This window comes from Camelus bactrianus, chromosome 35 (assembly GCF_048773025.1).
Source record: "Camelus bactrianus isolate YW-2024 breed Bactrian camel chromosome 35, ASM4877302v1, whole genome shotgun sequence".
Taxonomy (NCBI): Eukaryota; Metazoa; Chordata; class Mammalia; order Artiodactyla; family Camelidae; genus Camelus; species Camelus bactrianus.
In genome coordinates, this window is record NC_133573.1 from 11,683,251 (window position 1) to 11,691,790 (window position 8,540).

General features: G+C 40.1%; 1 pseudogene; it reads right to left on the bottom strand.

The window, feature by feature from the left end:
* The window catches only part of LOC105071820 (regulator of G-protein signaling 5-like), a 43,493-nt pseudogene extending 35,634 nt beyond the window's left edge, over positions 1 to 7,859 (bottom strand).
* Positions 7,860 to 8,540: the final 681 nt, after the last annotated feature.

The following is an 8,540-nucleotide window of genomic DNA, read 5'->3' on the forward strand; positions in this document are numbered from 1 at the left end:
TACATCCTCATCCTAGTTGGAAATTGCCATTGCTGTGCATATATGTGTGTGAAATGGATTCATGCAGTCAGAGGCAGTCTTCATGTGACTTCAAGAGTGGTCAGCACTCCAGAATCTACTCAACTGGCAGATAAAAATTGGTTATGTGAAGTCCTAGAAACCTTGATTCACTCTTATTCTAGCCCCAAGGAAGAAAACTCTTTTCATTGTTAAGTCAAAGGATGGGCAGCATTCAGAAGGGCATGCATGGGCCACTGTGAGAAATATGTGACAAAGTGTGAAGGCGGTCAAGGTCACCACATCCCCAAGGTCAGGCGTGTCTGTGTTCCAGCTTCACCTTTCCTTCCTGCCCTCAAGGAACTTATGCCCCTGAGGTAAGAGAGAACTAAATTAACAAAACAAACAAAAAAGAATAGAAAAAGGCAATAGTTAGAATACAAAAAATAATTCATTACAGGAACTGTGGCAGTAAACTGCATGAGAAATAGCTGAAGCCACACAATTTCATGAGGTGTGCCAATAGCTAAAGGCTATCATTAGAAGCAAAAAGAGACTCACCTCTTTAACAAAGTTTTCCTGATGAAACTATAGAGATGCTGGAGGTTCTCCACCTTTCTTCCTCTCCTAACCCCACTCCCACTCTCCCCCAGTAGGAATCCCTCATTATTTAGCAACATACACTCTATCCCTTTGTAGCCTCATAAAAAAACTCAGCTATTTCCCAGTCCTTTTGGAAGCAGAGAAAGCACCAGGTCAGCCTGGAAGCAGGTCTGTCTCTTACTTGCTATACATTTATTTGCGCATTCTTTTGACAAAACACTAATTAAGTGCCTACAATGTGTCAAGGACAGATTGTCTTAAGTGTCTACTACATGCCAAGTACAGATTGTCTTTTTAGTAATTGAATTATTTAGGCATAAGGGGGAAAATCTTTTTCATGAACAAATCTTTTCAATTTTTAGAGCCAGGAACAGAGGGGCACTGGAACTGGACAAGTTCCAAGGAAACAATATCCAGGACATGCTGCACAGGAGGTTAACTGTGATTGGAAATTCAAAGTTCCCTCCTCGCCTGCTTGCATGGGAGAGAGAATACGGATTGCACGAAGATGTCAGAACATCAGCCAGACTCCCTGGGCCGTCTCATCTCCGTGTCTTTGCACGTGCAGACTTGCCCCTTGGCTTGGTATGCCTGCCTTCTCTCTCCTTTTCCTATTTAGACCCGACCCACTCTTTGGTCCATTCAGGCTTAGCTCATAAACCTTATGTGTCATCCCCTGTGACTTCTTGCAGTCTTCCCTGACTACCGAAAGCTCTGTGAGCCTCCAGCCCAGCTGCCCCCACTTCTGTGCTTCTTAATACTCGGTGCATTTATTCTTCCAAAGGAAATCTCAACACAGAGGGCTACCTTTCTCCCATTTATCTCCCTACCTGAACTGAAATTTCCCTGAAAGGTCTTTTATCCTTATGCCTAAAACAAGCTTGGAGGTTTGAAAGGCAATCCAGAGAAACAATGGAAATTGATTCATCAGTAAAAATTGAAACAAAGTTTTCCTTAGTGACACCGCTCCTCGTTTTGTTCCATAGTTTACTCACTTTCTTAAGATTACAGAGTTTCACTGAAATAGTTGCAGTTATGTCACAAGACTCCTATCAGCAGTAGCAAGCTTCAGATTCACACTTGTTCCAGAAAGCATGATTCCCAAACCCTCCTGGAGGCTCTGCCACTGCCTCTTTAGGCTTCTTCAGTGATTCTGTGTCCATCCTGACTCATTTGTCATTCATTTGAGTTCATTACTGCAGTCTTTAGTTCACTAGGTGCTTATCTTTTCTCTATAATTGGCCTAAGGATGTGCTCATGCCTTTGGGAGAAAGCTGTATTTACTTAATCCTGTGGACTCTGCAGCTTTGACCTGCTCTGTTTGGTGCTTCTGAGTGTTTAACAACCTTGGGGGATGAGTTGATTAGTGGCCCTGGTTATTAGGTGCCTTTCTACCCTAAATTGTCCACACTTAGACTCATATATATTAGAGAAGATGGGGGGAAGTTGAATGTTTAGCAAAATAATCATAAATAACAAAACACCACCTTCCCCATTTATTCTATAGCTCCTGAAACTCCCAGTGTTGCCACACACTTGAGATGGCCCAAAGCCCCTGAGTGAACCGTGGATTAAACACATTCCACCCCCGGCAGCCTTCATAATGTTAAACAGAAATCAGATGTATGTCGGACACGTATAGAAGTAAAGCGTTTGTGACACTTGACCAACAGCTCAGGGAAAAATCTTTGTCAGGAATTGCCTTCATTCCTCCTTTACTCCACTTTTTAGTTCAGTAGAGACTGTAAACTTGGTGTCAGGACTAGTCTATGGACAAAAATAATCATCATCACACTGGTTGCTTTACATAATGGTGACAATTTTTAGGGAATCATAATAATAACATGTTTTATTTCAGAATGCTTCCATCTTCTTCCAAAGAGCTATGTTATTTAGCTTAAAAATTGAACCTGCTCAGAGAAAGTTAAGAGATTCAAAATAAAACAATTTTTTAAGAGAAGCCTAAAATTCAAAGTTGAAAATCACTGGCAAAAAGTAAGATTTTCAATTAATTCAACTCTTTCTCTTTCCATTGACTCTCTAAGATTCCCACCCACAGAGCCTAAGTTTCAATATGCCAGAGGGTGAAAATTGTGGAGTGGTGGCCATTTACTGTTTGGATTATTGGTCTCTTTAAAAATATATAAATATGTGAGGTCAACTTTGAGTTGTAATGAGCAATAATCTTTAAAATCCAAATAAAGAAAGAAAAAAGAGTTTCTACAAGTACATCAAAGTTGATTCTGGCTTAATGTTTCCTTAAACATTAAGAAAGAACTATTTTCTAAAGCTCCCTTTGCGTGAAGTTAAGTGTTGCTTTCTTGTAAGTCTGTATTAGAATTACAGAGTAGGTTGCTTCTGCCACAGCCATGATTTCAAGACAGGGTTGAATTCTTGATGATTTTTCATTAATTAATTCCCAAACTTTTAGAGAGAAATAAATTAGGAAAATTTTTAAAATTTAGGGAAAATGGCGTCTCTTGCTAGACACTAAAACCAAGTGCATCTCACTTTATTTAAACTATGTTATAATTAGGATGTTAGCGAATACCTAATCCAACTTCTGCTTACCAAATATGAAAATAAAATCTCAGGAAAGTGAAATAACTTGCTCATGAACACAAATTAGATAATGACAAAACTACGTCTGCCCCTTACTCCTTAACTAGTTCGTTTCCCATTATGAGTAGAGCCAAGGAAGGTAGATTTGGAAGGATGCATCCAAGTATCATTTTCCCCTTAGAATAGACAATATTAGGTTCTTTCCATGAGTGCGTGCTAACAGCTCCCCAGCTCCACAATTCCATTTCTCCAAAACACTCATTTCAGCCAGTGTTGTAATTGGAAATATGACTCTACGTGAAACAGTGAAAAATCATGAATAACTCAGTTATTGCAGGATTCTACCATATGTTAGTAAATTAAAGGGTTAAGGCAATAAGCTTGCTCTTTGGCCACTCTATAATACTCCTTGTGAACACCCTGGAGCAGAAGAATTTACTGTGCATTAAAAAATTTGTAAAGTGATTTAATATCAATGTTGGTAGAGAATTAGATATAAAACAGTAATAGCAATCAATGAAAGAAATGTTCCATCCATGTGTCTCAGCAGACATTATGCATGTTTACAAGAACACATAGGACAACATTAGTAACAATGCCAAACTTTCAACAAACATTTATTGATTAACCATGAAATGCCACAGGATCACAAAATGACTGATAGACTGATGTTACAATCATTCTAGACTCAATCGTTCAACAATTAATGAGGTGAGGTTTATTCATTACATGAAAGTACATAATTTCAAACAATAAGGGAGCTAAAGGCATGCATCAAAATTGTTATAAAAATCAATTCTGCAATTCTCAGAGTTGCAAAAATGGAAAAAGAATGAATTATGTATTGTGTCATGTTCAAGGAAGTTCCTTTCATCTCCCTATGTTCGCTTCATTTCTCAGGCTTCCTTTGGAGGGAGGCACAGGCTGATAGCAATAAATTGTATTCAGCACTGAAACCTGCCTTCCTCCCCAAGGTTGGTCCAATGGCCAGTATCATCTGTCTGGTTACAATCTCACTCCCATTACTTAAGTCCTACTACTTTATCTTGCATGCATCTTGTAAAAATAATCTGTGCTTTTGACAGCAGGAAGTGAGAGCAGGCTTTATTTCCAGTCACCAGACAGTATTGTTAGAGACAAATTCCTTTGCTATATCTCTCTAAAAATCTTTTTCAGATTATTTCTAGGGTCAAAGTCATCAAAATGAAAACCTGAGCTTGTAAGAGACAGGAGAACAGATCTACTGAACAAAACAATCTTCTGAGGCAAACATCACCCATGGCTTTAGGAGTGAAGTTAGACTGTACAAAGATCACCTGAATTTCCTTTAAATAATGTTGAATCAAACAAAATTTATCAGAGTCATTCTTAAGAAACAGGAAGATGATAAATATCCCTACCTCTCTGCATCAGGTAGGGTTGTTGGGTTACATTTTCTAACAAGTCAGATATTTGTTCTTGTTCTGTTTACTTGGAGTATATACTTAGGATTCCCTCCAGAATATTGTCTAGTCCAAGGACAGCCACAGAGCCTCAAAGGTGTTCCCCCGTGTCTGAGAAATAATGTTAGCTAATAAATAACCTCTATCTCTCAAGGGCTATCTTCTGTCTAGCAGTCCAGCTACTTCTATCTGATGAGATCAAGATACAAAGAACAATGAGAAATCCTCTCCGCCTCATTGCAAACCTGGGCTGTCCTCTTCTGCACCATGGACATTAATAAAGGTTAACATTTATATAGTTCTAACATGTGCCAGACAGTGTTCTGGGCTTTTCACATACAGTAATTCATTCAATCCTCATAACCAGCTAGTGAGATAGATACTCTCAGTAGATCCATTCTACAGATAAGAAAACTGAGATACAGAATAAATTGCCCCATACCACGCAAAGAGTAATAGTGGAGCCAAAATTCAAATCCCAGCAATTTGGTGTTGTTCTTAACCATACAGCTCTGACTCGGAACAAGCACCTATAAAATAGCATCTCCTCAGAGGAAATGACGCATTCAATGATGTATGGTGCATCTCACATTGTATTCGTCTCCTAGCTCAGATCTTTCAAAACCTCTTTGTTGTCAGCAAAGAGGAGACAATCTCCAGTCTACCACTGAGCACCTGTTCACCAGTCTCACCACAAACTCCAGTGACCTTGTACTGCCTTGGGGTATCCTCCCCTAAGCAAAGATCCTCTACTCCTCCATCTGGTAAGCCAAAACAACTTTTCTCACCTTTCCAGGCACGAGTGGGGCAAGGCTGCAAGTCCTTTGCACATTTTGGCAGGTGGTTTAGCTCCTCAGCTTTGAGCACAAATTCTTATCAGCAGAGCAAATTCTCTGAAAACTTCAAAACTATCTGGGACTGCCTTTTTCTCTGAGGATTATACAGAGGCTCCCTCCCACCCTCGGTCGCTCTGTGGGCCAATCCAGAGCCCTGGAGGAAGCTGCAGGCTGGAGAGCAGCAGCAGTCATGTGGGAGGTGGAGGCTGGAATCTCCGCTCTGCTGCGGGCGCTGCTGCATTAGGCTCTCAAGTGTTCTTATCAGCCAGCGCATGGGTGGCTTATTCTGCCAGGGCAGGGGCAGGCGTAAAGCAGGCACAGGTCATTCTTGTCTTAACTCATAATCTTGAGCCAACCACAGCGAAAATGTGGGGTTTTGTTATGAAGCAGAGTGCCCTGGGCTGCTTCAGATCTGTCGAAGTCACAGACCGTTAGGACTGCAAGGGTCCTTGCAGAGCAGGCAGCCTGGCTTTGTTTTTCAGTGGAGGAAACAGATTTAGGGATGTCCAGGGGACACATACGTGAGCCCTGCAATGTGCCAGGCACTCAGCTGGATGCTAGGATTCAAAGAAGAAGCCACTCCCTGCTCTCAAGACCCCAAAACATCATATCAATATGATATAAGGGATCGATGGAGGCAAGCCCAGGATGCTGTGAGCCTTCAAGGGCCACAAGAAAAGCTTTTTCTTTTTTTTCTTTTCTTTTGGAGGAAATAACCCCTGAGCTGAGTGATGGAAGAAACAAAATACTTTCTATGATTCTATCCACTAGATTTGATCCACCCTCCAAGCTCCCCTAATTCTGTTAGCGGTCTTCAGATTATTCTTTACTTTAATGACTAGTTTAGGTAATTCTCTGGACCACCACCCCCATGAACCCAACCATCCTTGGCTAGGTTTGTCATCCCTTCCGCTCCAACACTTTCCTTCCTCTTATCATTCAAGGATTATTTCCATCAAAATTTACCTTATTTGTGTTTCATCCAGTCAGTATCTAAGAGGCTGATAAATTAATATGTAAATGCAAATGCCTAAGGTGTAGGCAATGAGTCCAAGCTAAAAATAAGTACCATCACATAATCTGTAAGAAAGGTTCTCAATTTGGATTTAAAAATGATTCTCATTATGTTCCCTAGTATCTGAAATTATTTTTTTAAACTGTTTTAATGGTTGCTCAGGACCTATAAAGTCAATATAGCATATTATGACCTGGTGCTTTAAGTTAAATAAATAGACCAGAATAGGCAAATATCCAATTACATTGCATGAAGAAAGTTAAACAGTTTTCTCAAATTTTTGCTTTAATTATCCATATGTATGTGTGAACAAGGTCATTAGATAAACTGTATTTCTAATGATAAATCATAATCAAAAAGGTTTGAAAGCCATAGCTCTATAACACACATTTTTTTAAGTAAGGAGCTATATTGGATTTACCTCTACCCCAGGAGCGTTGTAAACATCAGGCACATAGACGTTTACAAATATTGCTTGAACTAAATGCAACTGTCCAAGTTCTGCCATTTACTGGCTACATAAACACCAGCAAATCAATTAATCTGAGTGACAGAATACTCAGTATTCATGGAGATATGAACACCATTGTTGACCACTGAGTCTTATAGTGGGAATGTGTATAAAATGAGCAGAGGAGACTCCTTGGAGCAGGAGCCTAAATTACTATATGAAACCCAAAGGGTCTTGAGTACAGAATAATATGGGAAAAAGAAATTAATGTGAGATATTGGAGAGTGATGCCTTGGCCAGGGCTGAAGTGCAAAGCAGGTTTCTGACTGTCTCAGAAGAGTTTATGTGATGAGTGGACTCTTCAAAAAATCAAAATTATCTCAGTCATACTAAAAGATAGACTAGAACTCAAAATGTGAGAAGAAAAAAAAAAGAAAGAAAAAGCAAACTGCAGTAGAAATAAATACTAATCCAACATATATTTGTTTAAAAAACTTCCTAAGGGTGGGATAACCAGAGAGCATATAAAAGAGGCTGCTCATTGTATTAAGGTTATACAGAGAAATCTACAGAGATTTGTCATAAGGAATTGGCTCACGTGATTACGGAGGCTGAGAAGTCACAAGATCTGCAGTCAGCAAGCTGAAGACCCAGGAAAGCCAATGGCATGTGGTCCTAGTCCAGAGGCCTGAGAAGCGGAAGCAAAGGTTTAAGTCCCAGTCTGAGTCGAAGTCTGAGTCTGAAGGCAGGAGTAGCCCCATGTCCCAGTGAAGACAGGCAGGAAGGAAGGATGCATTGTCCCTTCCTCTGACTTTTTGTTCTATTCAGGCTTTCAACCAATTGAATGAGGCTCACCCACATTGGGGAAGGCAAACAGGTTTACTCAGTCTTCTGATTCAAATGTTAATCTCATCTAGAAATACTCTCAGATACACACCCAGAATAACGTTTGACCAAATATCTGGATGCCTGGTTGTCCAGTCAACTTGACACATAAAATTAATCATCACCCTCATATAAAATAAGTGTGAAGTTCTTTTTAAAGTAAATAGAACATTTTTTTCCTCTTTCCCTTTGAACATCCCTCAAAATGACAGTAAATGTATGAAAAATGTATGAAGCTGTAATAGCATAGAGAAAGGGAAATAGGCCATCATGTTCTGAGTGGTTTCCGTCTCTTTATGAGACGTTAAAAGGGAACTAAAAGGAGTGGTAACTAAAGAAACAAGGGAAAGAATTTAGAGAACACCCCAAATAGGTGTGGTCTGCCTCACAGGATGCCACGGAGGTTCAGACTCCCAGATGCTAGATAGTAGGGGAGGCAGGAATTAGCTGTGAGGATGGGAGCAGTGGGAGCAACTGAACGTTATCACCAGAATAAAAGTTCTCCTACCCACACGGCTCTCTCCACACTCTCTCCCCCAACACAACTGCTCTGATTCATTTCTAATTCATTTTCTTAGCTAAATCATGCATTGATTTTTTAAGCTATGATTAACAACACATTTATTGAGTTGAATTTTACGACCAGTGATGGCACCAGGAGAACCTCCAATCTGGAGACTTCTGGGATGTGTGGTAGGTGGTGAACAGGCATCAGGAATCCCATCCACTCACTCATTCATCTCCCTCAA